Source organism: Dasypus novemcinctus, chromosome Y (assembly GCF_030445035.2).
Source record: "Dasypus novemcinctus isolate mDasNov1 chromosome Y, mDasNov1.1.hap2, whole genome shotgun sequence".
In the NCBI taxonomy this organism is placed as follows: domain Eukaryota; kingdom Metazoa; phylum Chordata; class Mammalia; order Cingulata; family Dasypodidae; genus Dasypus; species Dasypus novemcinctus.
In genome coordinates, this window is record NC_092216.1 from 31,717,433 (window position 1) to 31,741,472 (window position 24,040).

At 42.9% G+C, this 24,040-nt stretch overlaps 1 long non-coding RNA gene across 2 annotated transcripts in view; it reads left to right on the top strand.

Moving 5' to 3' along the window:
* LOC139438411 (uncharacterized) overlaps positions 1 to 24,040 on the top strand; it is a 76,487-nt gene that overhangs the window by 50,654 nt on the left and 1,793 nt on the right. Inside the window, exon 3 of one of the 2 annotated variants that reach the window (XR_011648086.1) lies at positions 15,727 to 15,809. The exons of the other annotated variant lie outside the window; for it this stretch is intronic. This is a non-coding gene — a long non-coding RNA (uncharacterized lncRNA). Of the gene's footprint in view, positions 1 to 15,726; positions 15,810 to 24,040 lie in introns of those variants that run through there. 2 annotated transcript variants of the gene reach the window in all.

Below are 24,040 nucleotides of genomic sequence, written 5' to 3' on the forward strand. Positions count from 1 at the left end.
TCCTGTGGCCCTTGGAATGGTTGTGTCCACTCCACATCTATATCAAGAGGGGGCTTAGATTCCACATGGATGCTGGATGCAAATCTCCTGCTTTCAGTTGTAGGCACACTTGGTTCCCTGGTGTGGTGGTTGACCTTCTTCACTTCCATGTTAGCTGAGTGGGGTAAGTCCAATAAACCAGAGTGTAGAAGTTGCAAGTCTGTTGAGGCTCAGGGCCTGGCTATCACATGGTCAGTCCAGAGATTCAGGTCCCCTGGGTATACATTAAACCCCAGCACCAACTATAGTTCTGGTTAAAAGTAACAGGAGAGGCTTGTGGACAAAGATCAGATCTGAGTCCAGCTCCATCACACAGAAACACAAACTCCAAAGTAGAGCCAACTGACATGGCACTGAGCTCCATCTGCCATGACCATAGAACCTGTGAGTCTCTGTAGCCCTCAGAAGAACCAATACCTGGAGTTTTATCTACTTTATCTGCCTCTGGGACTCTGCTGAGGCGTGTATAAGGGCAACCCCTCTGATAACCTCCTGTCTCTTTTTGGAGACTCATAGCCCATATAAAATCATTTGTCCTTTCCATTTCCCCCTTTTATTCAGGTCAAAAAGCATTTTTAACTCCTGGTATTATATGTAGACTGAGATATTCTGCTGGTCCGAGTTGACCCTTTTATTCAAGGTCATTTTCTAGTTACATCATCAGCTGGTACTTGGTAGTAATCCCTTGGCACCCAGAAGGCTCATCCTCAGGGGTCATGTCCCACGCTGGGGGGAAGGCAAAACATCTACACGCTGAGTTTGGCTTTGAGACTGGCCACATTTGTGCAACACAGAGGCTCTTAGGAAGTAACTCTTAGGCACCCTGCAGCTCTAGGCCTTGTTCTTATTTCAGGTGCACAGGCTCACAAGCATAGTCATTAGTATCAAGGGCTCATTGTTGGACCTTCGTTCTTTTTTGGTCTTTACTCTTCACATGGGGGATTGTTGCTGTTCCTTTAGGGACTGTGATAGAGCTCCCCAGGCTAGGAACTCAGCACTCCCTAAGTTGTTGTTTTTAATTGTAGTCACTATGAAAATATCCAAACATTTTTATGTACCCTGGATATATGCCCTGTAGAACTCCCTGCCAACCATGTGTCCCCTGTCAATTACATCCCATACCAGTATTCAAAGAAGGAGTTTTTAACAGAAATAAACAAGGTCATCAGGTCAGAGTGGGGGGAGGAAGCTAGGGGCTCTGAGGAATAAGAGGAGGTAAGGGTGGGTGCAGAGCACACACAGGAATTGTCCACAGGACATGGGGCCCAGAGAGGCTGATGGGGACAGGTGAGGGGAGTGCAGGCCACAGAGTCCTGCTGGTCCCACAAATGGTTGCTCTTATCAAGAGCTTGTGATTTGGGGCCCACCCTCTCCCTCTCATGTCCCATCATCCTGCCCTCCCAGGGCAGTGCCCAGCAGTGGGGTCTTTGGCTCCACATTAGGGAGACCCTGCTCCTGGGGGGCCTGGTCCTGCTGGCACCTGATGTGACCACAGGATGTGGTGTCCACTGTGGTTTGGGAGATGGGGCAAGGTCCCCAGCAGAGCCCCTTGGCACTCTCAGCCCTCAGTGCCCTCTCCTCTGTCTCTCCTGCCTCCTGCCATGACCCCAAGCCCTGGGATCTTTGGTTATCTCCTCTCCATTTCCTACACCATCAACAACAAACTGTCACTTGTAATGTGCAAGACCGTCCAGAGCCTTTCAAACTACAAATGGGAATGTAAAATAAGGAGGTCATGCTGCTTAGGAACCCTGGGAGCAATTTATCTGGTGTAAAGAAAATGCCAGATAGAGGCTTCAGAGGTTCAGGGTGATCGCAGGGAAGAGAAAACTCTTGAGCTTAGTTCCCAGTTCTGGTTCAAACATAGGAGAATGTATTGTATCTATTCCTTCCAAGAGAAAGCAAGCACACAGCCATGAACCCACAACTGAGAGGTGAGGTGTGAGGTGAGCAGCAGGTGGGAGATGCCCACAGTTCTGTAGACTCAGGAAGCAAGCAAAAGGGCCATGGCCAATGGGCATCTGAGATAGAGCTTCAGGACAGGGCAGGGGACAGGTTGGGGCAAGAGCGGGGTAAGTGGCTTTTGTGGTTTGGAGATACATTCACCAGAAAAGCATGTTCTTAAACCTAATCCATCATGTGGGTCTACTGATGAGGTACACCAGCTGAGGCCTGGTTCAGCTAAAGCAGGATGGGTCTCAATCCTGTTACTGAAGGTCTTATAGGGAAGATCACGTGGAAAGAGAAAGCCAGGAGCAGCCAAAGGTGAAAGTCAACAAAACCTGGAATAACAGAAAGAAATCAGCAGAGGCTGCCATGTGCACTGGGATATGACAGAAGAGCTAGGACCAAGGGTCCCTGGCTACCAGCTCCAGGGTGCTTCAGTTTCTGGGAGAAAGCGTCACTCTCATGACACTCTTGATTTTGGTATTCTCCTTGAAAAAACTATGAGTAAATAAATTCCCACTGTTCAAGCCAATCCACTGTTCAGCAGCCAGGAAACAGCCATTGTCCAAGGGTCCTTATTTATCGCAGCGCTTGGGCAGTCAGCAGGAACACCTGGGCAGGGAATTCTACAAACCTGGCAAAAATAATATTGGAAGAACAAGAAAGCTAGTGGTTTACCAGTGAAATCCCTCCTCACATTTGCTGGTCCCTGGAAGGTGGTAACAGGTGAGGCCAGATGGCCCTGGAGGGGGAAGTAGAGAGGCAGCAGCTCTTTCCTTTCATTTTAGTTCTTTCTACACTGCCTTACTCTTTAGCAATGTGCATATTTTCTGTCCAAAATAAACTAAAATCTATTGGTAATAACTGTGGGAAGAGTGTCTGTTTCAGTGGCACAGGTTCTGGGTCTAATCAGATGACAATGGGGGAAAGTAAACATCCGGGTCCTTCCATCCTTCTGCCCCCTCAACAAAGAGGTGAGGAAGCCATGGCATCTGGTACAGAACTAATCATCCTGTTGAGAGGAGACCCACCTGTAGGGCTGGGATTGTCCAAGGCAATGATGGACACTGCTGATTTGGCATACAGATGGATCCAGATGGGGCATCATGAATTCCAGCTCCTGAGTAGGGATCAGCTGCCCACTTCCATGGATGACACCAGGACATAAGCCATGATCCTGATGTGGCCAGTGTGGGTCCACCAGGTTGCTGCCAGCTGTCAGTGGGCAGAGGCCAGGCCCAGGCCAGATGGGGGTCCAGGAGGCAGCATGGAGGCCAGAACCCTCCACCAACATATTGGTGCCCTGAAGAGACTTGAAGGACAAGCAAACACCACCCCTCAGTGGGCATAGGCTCCTGCAGGCAGGGGCCTGGGAAGGGACTCCAGTGACTTTGGGAATCTGGGTTCCCATCTGGGCTCAGCCCTGACCACCTGTGGGACCCATGCAGGAGTCACAATCCCCTGTCCTCCTGCACATGTGAGATGAGGGGGCTAGAGGCTGGGCCTGAGGGGCTGGCCCCAGGGACACCTAATTGCAATTCATTAGCAGTTGTGTTTACAGTGGCTGCAATAGAAACCGGGTTCAAGACTGAAAACTGAAAAGGCTGAGGAAGGGCCTCAGAGTGGATCATGGCTTCCCACATCAAATAGTGGTGCATTGAAGGAACACCAGGCAGCAGTAACTAATAATTTACAAATTAATATTCATCATACTTTCAGTGTCTCTCAGACTGAGCTCTGAGCCTTTGGTTAACCCCAGATAATCTCTGCAGCAACTCAACATGAAAGTCCTATACTAGCCCCACTTCACAGATCGGAAAACTGAGGCACAGAGAGGTCAGGAGAACCTGCCCAGGGTCACACAGCAATGTGGGGCCAGGACTGGAAGTGAACCAACTGGGAGCCATGAGAGATTCAATGTCAGATCATTTAAAGGACAAGGAGGGACAGGTGCACTCAGGGTCAAGGGCAGGCCAGGATGGGCCTTGGCCCTGGCTTGGACCCCAGCCCTGCCCCAGCCAGCCACATGGGCACTAGCAGTGTCCTTACAGCTCCAGGGGCTGTGAACTCTTGAGAGGAGAAGCAGAGTGGCAGGGGCAGTGCTTAGAACAGCACCTGGGGCAGAGGAGGGACTCAGAAGGGGTTGGTTTAAGCAACCCAATGACATTTGAAAACTCAAAGTACTACAGAGAGATGAAGGTGACAGCAGCACATTATATTTCTAAGTCTGCCTCTCCTGCTGCCAGAAGGAAGCTGCCCCCACCTGTGGCCACAGGGGCTCCTTCCATCCCGGGACAGCTGTCTCTGCTCTCAGCCTCCAAGGACCACCCTCTCCAAGCCCCACTCTTTTGCCCTGAGAGCAGAGCTGGGGCTAAACTGCTGATTGGTCACATTAGCTATCGAGATGACAGGACCTGGGCTCCAGTGGCTTTGAAAGGTTCTCATCTCCAGGAAATTCCAGGACCAGGGCCAGTGGTTCCCACAGTCCTTGAGTGGCCTCTGGGGACCACAGAGGGTCAGTTCCTTGACTTCCTGCTGAAAGCAGGGCAGAGTCAGAAGGAGAGGAGACTAGAAGCTCCACAGCCCTGCCTCTTTTCCCTGGCAGAGTTAGGTCATCTGAGCAGGGAAGAGCATCCACTGGTTGGAAGAGGGCGTTGCCACTGCTTCAATCCACTGTCCTTTACTGCTTGGTCTCTCTTCAGTCTTAACCAACAACCAGAATTATGAATCATGGACATCCTGAAACTAGGACACATGGTTCACCAGCTCCCTACCTCTGACCACATGATGGCCCTTTTTCCACCTGACTCCCGGCCCTGGCTGCACATTAACCTCTAACCACAGAGTGGCTGCCACAGCCCCACGTGGCCAATACTTGGCCACATAGGCGCCTCAAAGCCCAATATCTTGCCAGCCTCAGCTGCATCATTCTCATTCCCTGATAACAAACTGACCCCACAACACCTGAGGGTGAGCTCTAGCCACCAGGAGAAGCTCTGAACCTGCAAATGGCACACTGCCCCTGCCTAACCAGAAGGGTGCAGGTGAATGTGAAGCTTACTAGAGGCCAGCAGCCACCCCAAGCCATAAGGAGTCTGGGCCCTCACACCACTCACCTGACAGCACAGGCCTGTCCCCAAACTGGGCATGAGCTTGGGTGCTGCCTGATGGCCCTGGCAGGCCTTACATGGAACTCAGGAGGAGAGACCTTCAGCACCCCTGGAAGCTGGCACAACAGTTGTAGACGGTTGAATGCCCAGCTCATCTCCAATGCCACATGCTCCTGCCCAGGACAACACGTCCCCCAGTCAGTCCAAGTCCACCCTCATCTCTCCAAGCACAGTCATGGATTATTCTGTGGTTAAGGTTTCAAATTTTGCTCATGACAGAGACAGAGTAGTGCCAAGTTGCTCAAGCAAGTACATCAAACACCCAGTTAAGTACAAAAAATGTGCTTCAGAGTTAAGAACTGGATCATACAAAGCTCAGGATGTACTGAAAATTGCCAAAGAAAAGGCACAAAAGAAACAAATTGAGACCTGACTCTTCCAGTGTATCAGTTGTAGCATTGATTTGAAATCAACCCATGCAGACTCTAGTTCTCCTGAAAGCTTTGATTTTCCTCCAGGAAGCATGCATGCATCTTCTCCCTCCACTACCTCCTCCTCTTCAAAGGGAGAGAAAAAGCTCAGGAATTCCTTGACAATGAAAGCCTGTTCCAAAATCATCTCTGAATCTTTCACAGCAGATGGCAGGATCATATGTGTAGGGAACATTGTTTGCATCCAGATTTACAGCTCCCATTGGCCATTATTCATATCATAACTGTGGGACAGAAATTTATAATGGCCTTTCTTTTTTTTTTTTTTAAAGATTTATTTTTTTATTTAATTTCCCCCCCTCCCCTGGTTGTCTGTTCTTGGTGTCTATTTGCTGTGTCTTGTTTCTTTGTCTGCTTCTGTTGTCATCAGCGGCAAGGGAAGTGTGGGCAGCGCCATTCCTGGGCAGGCTGCACTTTCTTTTCATTCTGGGCGGCTTTCCTCATGGGCGCACTCCTTGCGCGTGGGGCTCCCCCACGCGGGGACACCCTTGCGTGGCACAGCACTCCTTGCGCGCATCAGCACTGCGCATGGCCAGCTCCACACGGGTTGAAGAGGCCCGGGGTTTGAACCGAGGACCTCCCATATGGTAGACGGATGCCCTAACCACTGGGCCAAAGTCCGTTTCCCTATAACGGCCTTTCAATCCAACGGGAGACCCATATTTCATGGTTTGAGTCTCCAACATCTTTCCTTGCTCTCTTGCAACCCTCCCCCTTTATAGAAAACTTCCAGTAACACTTTAGTAAGAGAAAGGGCCTCTGTCACAAGCCTGTCACAAAGGCAGCTAAGACTGCCAAACAGCCAACCCCTGAAATCTGGGCTCTGTTGGTGCAGTTTGAAATATGAACATGGACAGTAAGATAGGTGAGAAAAATTGGAAAGCACTGCAGATTTTCTAATCTAGTTAGCAATGACTTCTACAAATTGCCTGTTCAAATTGTAGAGAGAAATTGTACTGAATTGGCTGGTTTGTTTGTTTGTATGTTTTGGTTGGGCTTGGTTTTTTACTTCCATATAGCCATTTTTTGACTGGGCAACTTATTGAACAAGCAATGAAAGTTTGTCTTAAGGAAGTGAAATGTTAGTAGTATTTTTCAGTTGTGAAGTCAAAAAACCCCAAGGCATACGAACCAAAGCCTCAACTGAAAGTGAATTTTTGCACTTAAAATTTTTTTCTTCTTTATTTTCTTTTAAATGTTACATTAAAAAAATATGAGGTCCCCATATACCCCCCACCCTACCCACCCCACCCATATCAACAGACTCATTGTGGCACATCCACTGCACTCAGCGAATACATTCTGGAGAACCGCTGCAGCACATGGACAGTGGTTTAGATTGTAGTCCATAGTCTTCCCCAGTCCACACAGTGGGCCACGACAGGACACACAATGTCCAGCACCCATCCCTGCAGCACCATCTAGGACAACTCCAAATCCTGAAAATTCCCCCACACCATATCTCTTCTTCCCTCTCCCAACCATCAGCAGCCACTGTGGCCACCCTCTCCACATCACTACTACAGTTTTTTCCCTTACTTATCACAATAGTTCCCCAGCAGAACACCAGTAAGTCCACTCTAATCCATACTCTGTTCCTGTGTCTTGTGGACCTGGGATGGCTATGTCCAGTCCCCTCTACCTCAAGAGGAGGTTTAGATTCCACATGGATGATGGATGCAATTCTCCTGCTTCCAGCTGTAGGCACTCTTGTCTCCCTGGTGTGGTGGTTGACCCTCTTCACTTCCCTGTCAGCTGGCCAGGGTAAGTCAAAGAAACCAGAGGGTAGGAGCTGCAAGTCTCCTGAGGCCCAGGGCCTGGCCATCACATGGACAGTTCAGAGTTTCAGGTCTCCTGAGTATACACCAACCCAAGTGCCAACCACAGGTCCAGTAAAAGTAACAGAAGAGGCATGAGTAGAAAGGTTATATCTGAGTCCAACTCCATTACACTCAGGAACACAAACTCCAAAGTCAGGCCAACTAACATGGTCCTGAACTCCAGAGCCATCTGCCTTGACCATAGAACTGTGAGTTGCTGCAGTCCTCAGGAGAACCAGCACCTGGGTTTCCATCTACCTTGGCTGTCTCTGGTACCCTGCTGAGGCATGCATAAGCATCACCCCCGATGACCTCCTGACTCTTTTTTGGAGACTCTTAGCCATATAAACTCACTTGTCCTTTCCATTCCCCCCTTTTTTATCCAAAGTAAAAAAGCAGTTTTTAACACCTGATATTACATGTAGGCTGAGATATTCTGCCGGTCTGAGTTGACCTCTTTGTTCAAGGTCTTTTGGTAGTTACATCATCAGCTGGTGCTTGGTAGTAACCCCTCAATGCCAGGGAGCCTCATCCCCAGGAGTCATGTCCCATGCTGGGGGAAGGCAGTGCATCTACATGCTGAGTTTGGCTTACAGAGTGGCCACATCTGAGCAACATGGAGGCTCTCAGGAGGTAACTCTTAGGTACCCCACAGCTATAGTTCTAGTTCATATTTCAGGCACACAGGCTCATAGTCAGAGCCATCAGTATCAAGGGCTCATCGTTGGACCTTCCATCTTTATTGGTCTTTGTCATTGCACTTGGGGGATTGTTTTTGTTCCACTGGGGAGTGTGATAGAGCTCCCCTGGTCAGAAAGTCAGCACTCTCTCATCTGTAGTTTCCAACTGAAACCACTATGAAAATATCCAAACCTTTCTATGTACCCTGTAGACATGCCCTGGAGAACTCCCAACTGTGTGCAGCCCTCCAATGACACCCCACATGAATGCTCCTCTCCCACCATAGTTGAACCTCTCTGTATTCCAAAACTTATTCAAATAGGAAGCCCAATATATTGACAGGCTCCAATAATAAGAAAATGGAATATAGTGATGGGTTTAAAGGTTAGGTATAGAATATATAGAAATTTAGAAAAATTAAATAAAGGAAAAATAAATTGGGGCATCAAAAAAATGAAAAAGCTTTGTTTTTGACATTTTGCCTTTCATCACTGCTATAGCTGTTGCCTTGTATGTACAGTGGCAAGGCAATTTCCTCCATTTCTTCCTCAGTATCTACCTCCTTTTTTTTTTTCCTGATTATTAATTTTCTCTTGATGTAAGTTTTAGGTCACAGTAATTCACATATAGAATATACGGTACACCCACATATCCAACGTCAAACCCTTTGTCCTTCCTCAACGGTGATCTTTTTACATGTTCATATTATATTTGCTGCAGCTAATGTACAGATATTGAAATGAGAGCTTTCAAACATGGTTTCATTTGGGTTTACATCATGGTTTATATTTTAGACTATACACTTTTCTAAATTTTTAGTTATCTTATGTTTTACATTATGGTTTATATTTTAGCCTATAGACTTTTATACATTTTTGGTATAATTTAACATGACCTATATCCATCATGGCATGATCTTGTGGAACACTTTCATTGCCCCACAGTTACCCTGATTCCATGTACTCAACACCTCTTTCCCCCTCCCCTTAGGGCCCACCATGACAATCAATCTTCATTACTTGAGGGACCATATTCAGAGATACATGCAAAAATGTTGAGGGCTTGATCTACTTGACTGCCCTAACCTATTGGGAGCCACCGATTCTCTCAAGAGTTACAATTCCCTTTGTTTGAGAACATCAGTCCTCCCCAGGATGTGGGTATACCTTCACTCTCATTGTATGGGTCTCCATCCAATGATATAATCCACTATGACAAAATGAGCACTCACACACTCCCCAGAAGCTTGCCCTGTGTCAGATGCCCCCTGCCCTTAAGCATCCAAAACAGGCAACCTTCCATATTACATTCTCTAAAGAGTTTTCTCTGCACCACAATTTCAACTACATACCTGACAATCTCCCATGATCAAATGTTCCCCTCACCCTCTGCCCAATTTCTTGGGCAATCTGACCCATCCTCCCATCCCTAGTGCCTCTAAAGCCCATGAAGCACCACCCTAAGTTACCCCTATGCCCCGATTTTATCCCTTCCCTGTACAAATACTTACCTCCAGCTTATCATAGATTTCACCCAAATAGCTGTCAGCTCAAAACCTTCCTCTACCCTCCAACTACCTTAAAGTTTATCATCCAGTCTCTAGCTCTCTGAGACAGCTTGGTTTACTTATTTCATATCAGAGAGGTCATGTAGTATTTGTCCTTCAATGTCTGGGTTGCTTCACTCAACATGAGGTTCTCAAGATTCATCCATGTTATCACGTGTACTCTATTTGTTCTTATAGCTGAGTAGTATTCCATTGTATGTATATACCACATTTTATTTATCCATTCATCTGTTGATGGGCATTTGGGTTGATTCCAACTTTTGGCAGTAGTGAACAATGCTGCTATGAACATTGATGTGCATATATCGGTTTTTGTCCTTGTTTTCAGATCTTCTGGGTATATACCCAGCAGTGGAATTTCTGGGTCATATGTCAAATCCACAGCTAGTTTTTTGAGAAACCACCAAACTGTCCTCCAGAATGGCTGGATCCTTCTGCATTCCCACCAGCAGTGGATGAGTGTTCCCATTCCTCCACATCCTCACCAACAATTGTAGTCTTCTGATTTTTTGATAGCTGGGAGTAAGATGGTATCTCATTGTTGTTTTGATTTGCATTTCCCTAATAGCTAGGGATTTTGAGCATTTTTTCATGTGTTTTTTAGCCATTTGTATATCATCTTTGGAAAAGTGTCTGTTCAAATCTTTTTCCCATTTTTTAAATGGGCTGTTTGTCTTTTCATTTTCAAGATATAGGAGTTCTTTATATATGCAAGATATAAGTCTCCTATCAGATATATGGTTACCAAATATTTTCTCCCATTGTGTAGGCTCTCTTTTCACTTTCCTGAAAAACTCCTTTGAGATGCAGAGGAAGTCCCATTTATTTATTTGTTCTTTGCTGCGTGTGCTTTTGGTGTGAAGTTCATAAAGCCCTTTCCTTTTACAATGTCCTGTAGATGCTTTCCAATTGCAGAGAGTTTTAATAGCCAGTTTGTACATAGTATCTTTGTGTGCATGTGTACACATACATACTCTCAGGTAACATAAATATATGTAATAGAAAATGTAGCTTGTCACTAAGTGACACATGTTGCAGACTTGGAATTGCAGATGAGCTGGAAGAATAGTACAGACATTTAATGAATTTTTGTTTTGCTTTTTAATTAATGATCACTTAACCTTTCTATGCACCCAATAGTGTAAGAGTTTGATACATGGGGTCAGACAAACTGAGATGCTCATTATTCAGTGGCAGACTGGAAATAGCCTAGTATTTGGGATTAACACTGTTAAGGCTGGATATAGGTTTAAATGATCACTTCCTATCTTCCAATGTGGATTTTACAAAAAGTTTCAAGCTTCTTGTTTGGAAGATTAATTAGGTTTGTTTTTAAATATATAAATAGCTGATTGCTAAATTTGGTCAGAATTTTCCTGATTGCCAAATTTAGTCAGATTTCTACTGATTGGCTGCTCTAAATTCTTAGTACATGTCCTAGTAAATTCCACTTTGTGAATTGTCTTATATGTAGTTGTTGCATTTTGGAAATACCTAATTTGTAATATTAAAAAAAAATATTTCCACATAAGGTATCTGTTTGCAGGTCAGAAAATGAAAAAAAAAGTAATTGTGTAATGCTCTGTAAGGTGTAAGAACAAAAATGGTGAAATAAAATTGACTAAATCTAACCAAAAAACTCTAAATGCTAACATTTAAAATTGGCATGAAGCTGTAAATGCTTATATTAAAAATGAGGAAAGATTTTATATTAGAGACTTAACCTCAAACCTGGAAGAATCAGAGAAAAAGAAGATCAAGCTAAACCAAAGCAAGTCAAAGGAAGTATATAACAAGGTTTAGAGCAGAGATTAATGAAATAGAATATAATAAAACAATAGAACAATTGTTTATTGAGATTAATGAAATAGAATACAATAAAACAATAGAAACTAAAACTTGGGTCTTTGAAAAGGTTAATAAAACAGGCACATGTTTCTTTCAGCTTCTGACTACTCCATCTTTGGCTGTTCTCTCTGCTGGGCATTGGTTTTAGCTTCTGGAGTCATTTCCCTGTCTCTGCAGTTTTTTCCTCCATCAGTGACCTTTTATTCCTCCATATATAAAGGACTCCAGTAGGAGGATTAAGACACACCCTGGGTCACACAATCTAATCAAAGGCCCTTAATGGAGTAATTTAATCAAAAGATCCCACCAACAATTGGTTTCCACACAGGGAATTAATTAGCTCTAAGGACATGATTTTCTAGAGTTTAAAAATTCTCAAACTACCATGCCCCATAGTCCAACTATTAGATATAAATCCAAAAGAATGGAATTGCACAATGATATTCATAGCAGCATTATGCAAAATTGCAAAAAGTTGGAAGTAACCCAAGTGTCCATCAACTGGTGAATGGGAAAAAATGTGATATATTCATACCATGGAATATTATTCAGTCATAAAAAGAATTGCAGATTTGATACATGCATTGTGAAGATTTGAAGCTGTACATACCTCAGAAAAAGAAGCTCTTAAAAGCAATCTGTTCCTATGGATGCATATCCATAGTAAGTAGGGCCTTTTGATGAGGTTCTTTCAGTTAACGGTGTGACGCATCTCAATCAGGGTGGAACTTACTCCTATTTCTGCAGTCCTTTCTAAACAGAACACATTATGGAGAGAAAAAAAGCCATGATAGGAAGAAGCTGGAGTCATGAAACCTAGAAGAAAAAGAAGAGATCAGGAGAGGCCACCATATGCCTTTCCATGGGCAGAGGAGCCAAGAATCACTGTAGTAGTCTTAATGAAGAAATCATAGCCTTGATGGATTACATGAGTTGAACATATTCCTATAACCATGAACAAATAAATTCCCATTGTTTAAGCCAAACCCACTTCATGATATTTGCACTAAGTAGTCTAGGAAAATAAAACAGATTTTTGTACCAGGATAGTGGAGTGCTGCTATTGGAAGCTCTAAAAATGTGGAAATGGCATTGGAATTGAGTAATGGTTAGAGGCTCATACAACTGTGCAGCACTTGCTAGAAAAAGTTTAAAGGTTACTTTCTAGTGTCTGTTCCTAGAAATATGGACACTAAATACACTTCCTTTGAGGCCTCAGATAGAAATTTGAAAATGTTATTAGAAACTGGAGTTATAGTGATCCTTGTTCAAAATGGCAAAGAACTTGGCAAAATTAATTTCTGATGTTGGTGGAAGGCAGAACTTGAAAGTACTGAGCTTGGATATTTAGCTGAAGAGTTTTCCAAGGTAACTATAGAAAGGACAGTTTACCCTTCATTGCAGCTTATAGTAAAATATAAGAGGAAATGGAAAAGCTAATAACCAAATTCTTAAACATAAAGAATCCAGAAATCGATGACTTGGAAAAGCCTGGGCTTCCATAAAGCAAGTCCCTAGAGGACAGTGTCCATGTGAAGGTTTAACTGAACATGAATCCAATTAGACAGACATTCCAGGGCAAGTCAGGACTTGCAGTGTAGTTACTCGGGAAAAAACTGTGAAAAGTCTTGTTTGATGGATTCAACCCTGTTTACTACATGCAAACCAACAAGATTTTTTGCAAGATCTGTATAAGTGGAGCCACTGCCAGCCTGGATTAAAAGGGAGACATTGAAGACTAAAATCACTTCAAGGGCAGAACCATGGAAGCTGAGTTCTGGACCAAACACAATTCAGACCAAGAGTGTGGACACACCATGTGTGCAGAAAATGTGCATCTGCCATAGCTTTGGAGAGGGCACGCCTTCCAGCCCACTGTTCAGGAAAAGTGTTATCGCCCCAGTGTTCTAGGAAGTTGGAACCTATGTCCCAAGATTGCTGACAGCCTAGATGCCATCTCAGTGGTGGAGAGGGTGGTGTCTTCACCACTAGTATTTGGGTAGAGCATTTTCACTGCACACACACTTGGAAGGGTTGTCCTCCACTCCATCAGGCCCATAGAACAAGACATCTTTCCATAGAGGACTCTCAGAGTGTGCCCTTCAGGGTTTCATAATTGCTTGGAAACTCTAATCCCTATTTTCCTTCCAACTTCTCCCTGTGGGAATGGGAATGTTTATCCTATGCCTGTCTCTCAATTGTATATTGGAAGCAGATAACTTTTTAATTAGGATTCCCAGGTCAACTGAAGGAGGGGAACTGTGCCATAGGACAGACCACACCCATAACCAATTCTGATGAGACTTTGTAATAAGCATTGTTTCTGAAATGATTTCAAGTCTTGTGGGATATTGGAATGGAATAAATGTATTTTGCATATGGGGAGAACATGTCTTTAGCAGATCCAGAGGATGGGCTGTGGTGGTGCAATGCTGTATGTGCCCCTGAAAAACACATTCTTAAATCTAATTCACTCCTGTGGGTGTGAGCCCACTGTAATTATGGATTTTTGTTAAGGTTACTTCATTTAGGGTGTCACCAACATCAATCAGGATGGGTATTAATGAACAGAATGAATACAGAGAGAGAGAGAGAAAGCCATGGAAGCAAAAAACTGAAATCAACAAAAACTGGAAGAAGGGAGAGACCAGCAGATGCCACCGTATTCCATGTGGTAGAGGAGTCAATGATTGCCAGAAGCTGCTCTTCAGGAAGAAAGCATCACCTTGATGATGCCTTGATTCAGACATTTTTCTGAACTCTAACCATGAGTGAATAAGTTCCCATTGTTTAAGCAAACTCATTTCATGGTATTTGGTTTGAGCAGTCTAGGGAACTAAAACATGAGACAGTGTGGATGAAGCTTGAAGACACGTTAAATGAAATAAACCAGACAGAAAAGGACAAATGTTGCATGATTTCATGGATATGAAACTAGAATAAGTAAACTTACAGAGTCAGAATCTAGAATATAGGATACCAGAAGATGAGGTGTGGAGAGGGAATGGGAAATTGTGGGTTAAAATGTACACAGCTCTTATTTGGAAATGATATAACTGTTTTGGTGGTGGATGGTGTTGATGGTGGCACAACATTGTGAAGGTAATTAAGAACCCTGAAATAGCCATCTGAATGTGGCTAGAAGAAGAAATGTAAAGTTTTGTATATGGTAAAAAAATAAAACTTTTACAGAACTCCAGGGAACTGCACTACATAAACAACAAACCTGACCTTAAACCATAGACTATAGTTCATAGTACAATTATAAAAATGTGCTCTTATCAATTGTAATATATTTTCCACACCAATGCTTGGTGTTAATATTTGGATGGTATATGGGAATCTTGTATATCATGTATGATTTCTCTGTAAACCCACAACTTCTCTCAGAAAGAAAAAAAATGGTATTGACATCTGATAGAAGAAAAATTTGTAATGAAAAAAAATTAATTTTAAAAGTAGCCCCAATAGGATGATCATGTCTTTTTTTAATATAATTTTTAGATTAAATTGTCTATTTTTAAAACACACATAGATCACAGAAAGTGTTACATTAAAAAATGTAAGAGCTTCCCATAACCCCCCACATACACACTCCTCCCACACCAACAACCTCTTCCATCATAGTGGCACATTCATTGAATTTGGTGAATACATTTTGGAGCACTGCTGCACCAAATGAATAGTGGTTTACATTGTAGTTCATACTCTCCCCCAGTACCTTCAGTGGGTTATGGCCCATGGTTCCTGGCTTCCTCCTTCAAGATAATCCCTCTCCCACTTCCTGTCTAGGGCCCTGTCTCCAAAAGGTTTGCAGACTCAAGCTGGAATTACCTTGCATGCTCTTCTCTGTCTTCCTTCCTTGATGATGTCATGGGGTCCAGAACAGGTCACTGCACCCACTTGTAAATAAGCCAGCCTAAGGGACAATGGGGCAGGGGAGTGGAGGTAGGGGTGGTAAGGGTGTGGGGGACATATTTTTGCTGCATCCCATGACACGAGCAACCCCATGAAGCTTTGGTGTAGGACTTTTATGTGGTGCAGTAAACTCACTAGGGCCCAAACAGACTCCCAGGACTGATGGTTTCTGAAGTTCTGCAGATAAAAGGCAAAACACTACAGTGATGCTTTGTAGCATGATTTGCAGGCTTCAGAGACTATCTTTCAGCTTTCCCCAAAGCAAGAGTTCTTTACAGATATATGTGCACTCTTTCTCCTCCTAGCAGGGAGAAGTCCAAGGAGTTTTCACCCTCTCTTTGGACCTCAATGTTGAGCTCCACCAACACTGTGCACCACTAGAGCTACTCCTCAATGCAGGCGAGCAGCAGACTGCCACCCCATAAATACAGGGGTGGGCAGATGCAGCCTCATGGCCTCAAGGACAAGCTTCAGGCAATGCTCTGAATTGCTGGACTACTGAGATTAAGCATGTTTAGGGGGCCCAAGGGTATTACTTAATCTCAACCATGTGTTATGGAGAAGAGAGGAAAAATAAAGTGGGAGGCACATGATTTGTCACTGTGGCCATGTATGTGTATGAGAGAGAAACAGTGACAGAAGTGGGTGTAATGGAGTCACAGGTCACAGATTCCCTTCAGCACAGTGTGCTGGCCACTGCCCTGGTTTTGGAAGGCACCACACATCAAGGGGTAGATGGGTTACATGACAAGGACACGGGAGTCTAAGAGGTGGATCTAGGACTGTTTTCTCCATGATCTTTTCAATTTTTCCGTGTTTGAAATTTTCCATAATGAAATGATGGGGGAATGCCTGTGTGTGGAAAACAGATGGGTAGTAAAGACCGTGTATGTGAATGTGAGCAGCTGAATTTTAAGGCATGGGGTGTGACCAGGTGCCCCACAGAGGGACAAATGAGAAGGGTCCCAGGTGGAACCCCAGGCAGGGTGATGGTTAGGGTAGGAGAAGCAGATGACAGTAGAGACCTGGGGAGAAGACATCAGACAGTTACCTCAGGCCTAAGGTCCCATGGGAGACCCAGGTTTAAGTGCTCCCTCTGAAGTGATCTCTTGGCCAGGCTGAAGCTGCAGATCTTGAGCAAGATTCCCTTCAGGCACTGGGGCCTGGGTGTAGCTTTTCCAGCAATAGATCTGAATTCTTCTGAATCATAAAATCATGTATCTCTTTATTGTGGACCTCTTTTAATTTCCCTTAATAAAGTATTACATTTTTTTACCTTCAATCTTGCATGCCTTTGGTTAGATTGATCTGTTTGTGTCATTAGGATACAGAAAAACATAATTGTCTGTATTATTCTTTCACTCAACTACCTTGTGTTCTCATATTTTCCTGTAGATTTTTTCATGGTTCTATGTAAATTGACAAATAATATACAAGCAATTTTATTTTTTCCTTTCTAAATCTTATGCCCTTAAATTTTTTCTAATTTTTTTGCTCTATCTAAGGACTGCCAGTATAATGATGACTAGAAGTGTAGTGAATATTCTCTTCTCATCCTTGTCCCACGTTTTAAAGAGAATATGTTCAATGTTTTAAGAAGATATTTCCATAGGTATGGCTTTGGGGAAAGCATGACCGTCAGCCAGTGTTCTGACAGCACTGATCCTGTGCTCTGGGATTGCAGTGTTTGGCCATGACCATGATGCTTCAAGTGTGTAGTGTTTGGGGAGAGCATGGGAAAGGGTGGGACTGCTGCTCCATTAGTCCCAGAGGCCAAATATCATTCCATAGAAGACCCTCAGACCTCAAAATCTGATGAAGGAGTCCCTGCTGTGTCTCAGAATTGTTTGGGACCCATGAACCCTGTGTTTCCTTCCAGTTTCTCCCTGTGGGAATAGGAATGCATATCCTATGCCTGTCCTTCCATTCTGCACTGGAAGCAGATAACTTGTTCTCATTTTCACAGGTCCACAGACAGAGAATTATGCCCCAGGACAGAACTCACCTATAACTGATTTTTTAAAACAAGGCAATTTTATGGATATGTATTAATAAAGCAACAATTCATCCAGTGTACAGTCAATGGTATTTGGTATAATCACAGGTGTGCATTCATCACCTCAATCATCATTAGAGCATTTTCATTCTTTTGATAATGATAATAAACAAAAGACAAACTAACAAATTCTTCACCCCTTTATCTCTCTATGCTTCCCCTGTTGTGTACATAGCTGCTATTTCTGGTTATTCTTGCACAATTATTTATTAAGCAGCTATTACCAGTTTTGATGAGACTTTGTACTTAATGCTGACACTGAAATGATTTAAGGCTTTGGGGATATTTTGATGGAATGGATGTATTTTGCATATGGCAAGTAACATCTTTGGGGGTCCTAAGGGTGTGGTGTTGTGTTTTGAAGCTGTATGTACCCCCAGAGAAACATGTTCTTTAATCTGTGCCATTGATATGGAGGTAAACCATATCAATGGTAAGTAGGATCTTTTCAGGAGACTGCTTTAATTAAGACATTCATTCAGGATCAGGCTTAATCCTATTATTAGAGTCCTTGACAAGAGAATGAAATTCAGACAAAGAGAGAAAGCCATGGAAACAAGAAGCTTAAATCAGTGAAACCTAGAAAAGAAGGGAGAGACCAGCAGATGCACCATGGGCTTTGCCAAGTGGCAGAGGAGCCAAAGATTGCTGGCAGGAGGTCTTTGGAGGAAAGCATCACTTTGAGATACTTGGATTTAGATATTGTCTCAGGCTCAAAACTGTAAGCCAATAAATTCCCATTGATGAACTCTAACCATTTCATGGTATAAGCTTTAAGTAGCTTAGGAACCTAAAACAATGTTCTTTTCTACTACAATTGTATTGTTATAATGTTTAGGTTGCAAAGTATATTATGCTTGAAGGTTCATTTGTAAATGTTTTGGGGAAAGAAACTCCTTTTCATGGCAGATCATTTGCTTTTGGCAGTTTTTAATTCCAAAATGGATTGCTTTTCTGGCAGGTCACTGTCCCTTTGTCTTTTTTATGAACATATTCCAAATCAATTGTTTTTCACTGTTGACTATGAATTTAGAATTGCTTTGCTTTGATTCTATAGGATGTTGTATCTTGGAAATAATTCAATTATGTAGGCTGAAGAGAATCCTTTCATGAGAAAGTCTCAAAGAGAATGATCTATAATGTCTTAAGACCAGTGAAAATGAATGGATTAAAAAGCAGTAGTTCCCTCTTAAATTTGCAATTTATTCCTTGAATCCAATTCTGTTAAGGTACAAATATCTATTTATCCCTTCAAATCTGTCAGTATTTGCTGTATATATTATGGGGCTCTGCAATTAGATGCATATATGTATGATTATTTCTCTTTGTTGATTATGCCTCCTTGTTAATTGCCCCCTTTATCAGTATATAATGACTGTCTTTGTCCCTTTTAACAGTTGTTCATTTTCAGTTTATTTTACAGGCAATTAGTTTGACAACTCAAGCTGTCTTTTGGTTACTATGAGATGCAGGAGAACTTCTAGGAAAGTAAATGCCCATGAAGCCATTTTAAGGTCATGTTCCAAACTTTAAGGTGATATGTCATGTGAGGTGGTGGTCTGCAGTAGGATGCATGAAATCGGTATTGGGGAGGGACAGCAGCTACCAATAATGAGAAGATTCAAGAAAGGATCATGCAATGCATGGCTGCAGAGTGTGGAGACAAGATCACAGGAGGAGAAGAGTAAAGAATTGAAAGGACAGTGTATTGACCAGTTGAGATGTGAGGAGTATTGGAGAGAGTAACAGAGTGTCAGTTCTGGAAATTCAGAAATGAGGGGGGAAGCAGATTTAGCTCAACTGATAGAGCATCTGCCTACCACTTGGGAGATCCAGGGTTCAAACCCAGGGCCTCCTGGCCTGTGTGATGAGCTGGCCCATGTGCAGTGCTGATGCATGCAAAGAGTGCTGTGCCAAACAGGGGTTTCCCCACATAGGGGAACCCCATGACAAAGAGTATGCCACTCAAGGAGAGCTGCCCCATGCAAAAAAGGTGCAGCCTGCCCAGGAGTGGTGCCACACACACCAAGGGCTGATGCAGCAAGATGATGCAATAAAAAGTGACATAGATTCCTGGTGCCACTGACAAGAATGCTAGGAGACAAAGAAGAACACACAGTGAATGGACACAGAGAGAAGACAATGGGGGGAACAGGGGGAAAAAGAAAGAAATAAAAAATGAGGGGCCTACAGTCAACAGCAAGTGAGGGCAGTGGGTGATATCATCTGGTGACATGAGATTCAAACATTGGTCTATGCCTCTGTTTAGGAAATAGGAAAGAATAATTATCTGAAAAGAGCAAGGTGAATAACCCCCCACTCTAGGCCAGAGGTAAGGGGTGTATGCAGAAACACAGCCATCCTTGTGGTGGATGCTTGGACCATAGGGAGAGTTGGGTTTCCCATACCACAGGCTTTTTCACTCTCAGCACTGTTGGCACCCCGGACTAGAAAATTCCTGGTTGTGGGGCATGTACAGAGTGTTTTAGGGTGTTTCCTGGCATCACTGACCTCTGTCTACCCACTAGAAGCCAGTAGAAGCTCCTCCCACCAGCCCAGCATTATGTCAACTAAAAGTGCCTCCACAAATGGCTAAATGGCCCCTGGGGGGGGGGAGCAAAAATTGTTGAGAACCACTACCTTAGAACACTATGGTGATGGAACTTTCAACAGGAGCTGTTGAAGATAAAGTATATTTTGCTGTTGATGCACCGCAAATCCAGAGGACTCCAATCTATGCTATAATATGAACAGTGTTGGGAAACACTAGATTAAGACTGCAGCTACTGGGAGAATGAGAAAGACAGAGAAAAACCTAGGAAGTGAGGAACAAAGGAATAGCAGGATACTAAGCTCATGTGGTTCTGACCTGCAGATTGCTGCCACTCTTTCATTATCAAAAAGTCTGGGCCAAGAGCCTGGCAGAGGTCAGACTACAGTTACAGGCCAAGTATAAGCAGATTTCCAAATAAAGAAAAGAACTGGTCAGAACATTATATCAAGAGAAATATATGTCATTGCAAGTAGAATGAGTTAACTCTGACCTGAAAATGTCTGTTTTTATTTACAGCATTTTCAAGCAGACAATTCAGTCAATAGTCTCTGATTTCAGAGAACTGCCTATACAATTCCTGTTAATGAGATATTGACTAAGGGAGACAAATTTAATGTAATCAGGGCAAGTACACTGAAAGGTCATTTGCACCAAACAGAGAAGTAAGAAAGAGCACAACTTGAAATAGAGGTAGATGAAAAGTATAGCAGTTTTAGAGTGAAAACTGATAGTAATAATAAAATGTATATGTGTTATGAACTCTTGAGTGACCAAAATAATGGAGAAAGAACCACAGATTACCCAATTTAATCATAACAGATTAATGCAATATATACTTAAATTCTGCAAAAAATTTAACTCAAAGGATCATTGAGCTAAACATGAAACAAAAGCATAAAATGCAAGAAAATATATTAAATAACTAGGTGAAACATGATTGGAAATAATTTTTGGCTTTTTGTTAATTTAAATTTTTAATTAGATAAGTAGGTTGTCAGAAAAATCATGTAACAAATACAGTCTTCCCTTATATCCCCCTCTATTATTAGCACAATGCATTAGTGTGGTACTTTGTTACAATTGATAGAAGAGTATTATAATTGTAGTATTAACAATAGTCCATATTTTATATTAGGGTGTATTTTTTCCCAGTATATCACCCTCTTATTAACACCTTGCATTTGGGTGTATATGTATATGCCACATTTTGTTTATCCATACATTGGTTGATGGACAATTGGTTGACAGCATCTTCTGGCAATTGTGAACACACTAGTATGAAGATATTGGTTTGAGTCCCTGCTTTCAGTACTGTTGCATATATGCCTATTGGAGGGATTGCTGGGTCATATTGTAATTCTATACTTAAAAACTGATAAGGACCAGACACTAAGAGATTCATTTGTTCCCCCCCCCCCAACACCCTCCACTGGGCTCGGTGAAAGTGGTTGCTTTTTGTGAGCAATCTCAGTAAGTATTCTATTGGTTGGTGAACTCTGTTTTAAAAGATATAAATTGTAGGCCATTTGTAAATGGCATGTCTAGGTAACAATTACAGTGTCCATTTATCCACTATAATCTTAGGTAGTATAGCAGTTTGATATTGTTTATGAATTAAAAAAATAGATATTGGATTATGTTTGTGAACTGCTCTGTTTCTCTGGGCATATTAGGTTGGATTGGATTCAGAGGTTTTACTGTTACTTGATTAAGTAATAATTAGGGCTTTGATTGGGCCATGTCAGTACGATATTGAGTCCCACCCTCTTGGTGGGTAGGGACTCACAGAGAAAATGACATGATAGAAGAGAAAGTTGGAGTTTTGAGCTGGAGCCTGGGAAGTAAGAACAGAGTAGAGCAGCTGAGCCCAGAGAGAAATGAGCCCCAGGAAGCAAGGAACCCAGGAAGCCTGAACCCTGGCAGACATCAGTAGCCTTTTTGCCCAAACATGTGGGAATAGACTTTGGTGAGGGAAGTAACTTATGCTGACAATTCCTAAAATGCTCAGTGAGTACCACTTATATTCTCCCATTGAGGAAGCTGACATGACAGGATGAAGAGGTTTCAGAATCAGTGGAACTAATATCTGAATCCTAAAATTATCTCCTATTAATTGGTTTAATGTTGTAAAAATTCCTGAACAAATGCAATGTCAGAAGGTCCAGGAAGGCATGCAAGGACAGGATCTTAAGCATCAGGGCTCCCTGAAGGGCCCTTTCCAATCTGAAATGCTGATTCTTCTCCCAGCATTAATTTTTAGGCCAGTAAAAATAATTTATTGGGAAATTGGGGGAAAGAACAGAACTTGCTGAGAAATGGGAGAGAAGGACGGAAACAAATCAAGCTTTGGTGTGGGCTCCTCTAGGAAGAGAGCCTCCTGGACTTTTGAGGAAGCCTGCCCTCTCCTTCTCCATGGGGCTGAGTAGCTGCACACCAAGGAGCACTGCACACCCATGAAGAAATGGAAGCCCTTGTAATCCTGTCACTTCAGCATGTGAAAACTCATCCATATGTGCACCTGGCTGCCTGCCCAGAGAGCACAGAAACATCCTTGGGCTCAGGGTCTCCTGTACCACTATGAGGAGCAACTCAAAGTGATGCATTCAGGAAGCACTGAGGAGCAAACTGAAACCTGACTGCCTGGATTCAAGTCCCAGCTCCTACACCCACTAGCCATGGGACCTTGAATGACTTACAACTCCTGTGCCTCAATTTCCTCAACCACAATGTGACAAGAGTAGAGTAAGCCCACACTAAATGATGGCTACTATTGTTGTTGCTGGTGTTGTTCAGAAAGTTTTGTCCAATCCAGGGCACTTCTTCTTCTCACAATGTCCTTACATCACAGTGTATATGAGAGTATTCTCCTCCTTCACTCCAATTATAAAACTATGCTTTCAACCACGCTCAGAAAAATAAAAATAAGAAACTAGACTTCTCAAACCAAAGGACTTACATTAACTATTTCCTAACATGATGATAGGAGCAAAAACCAATAAGCTCTCACAGATTTACTCATGAATAGGAGGAAGCTAATTTAAATAAGAAGTTTAAATGAACTCATTTCCACACACACAAAAATGTATTCTTATTGTTTGACATAAGCATGGTAAACATTCTCCCAACTATGAGATAGGCATGGGTTTCACTTTTTAAAGATATAATTTATGCATTTCCACTGATTAGTTTCATAATATTTCAGATTAGTTTTACTGTCAAAAAACATCCCATTTAAAATATCAATTCAACTTTTAAATCATTAGGGAGCAAAGTATCATTGATTTAAATATACATTCATGATTTAGGGATGACATTGTCACCAAATTTCTTTAGAGACAGGATATTAGCAATAGGGATAGCTAATATTTATTACACACCAAGTAAGTATTTAAGAAGCTAGATGCTATTTTTATATGCTAGCTCATCTGTTTAATCCTTTGATGGAGGTTGTTAGAGAAAAAATGGAGCTCACTGAGACATGGAGACTGACAGGATTGCCGGAAGGAAGTTGATTGGGAAGCTCTCCCAATGGAGGGGACTGGAGAGAGACTTCAGTCCGCATTTGGCAGAGGGGGTCATGAATCTATGCAGTACATCTATAGGCAGGGACATGCTTAGCCAATGGGAGGGTTGGGGCTTGGGTAAGACCGAGGGCCAATAGGGATGGCCAGGGGGGTGGTCTGCTAGTGGTAGTGAATTCTAGGAGTGTGGGAGGGGTTGGTGGTGTCACGTGGCTCCTTTGTCTATTCTGGTGGGTAAATTAACTGTATCTGAACATGTAGGCTCTGGACGGGGGCTGTTCTAGGTCACAGGAATTCAAGTCACTGTTAGCCCTTGTAAATAGTGTGATCAGTTCATTATTAAACACCTTGTAAGGGAGAAATCTCTAACAGAGGTTCAGGCCCCTTTTATACAAAAATCTCAGCCTTGAGGTGGATTGTTAAATGCTTCTGAGGGCTGATAGATAGCACCCATGTGAGATTTTTAGCACAAAAACATAGAGGACTGT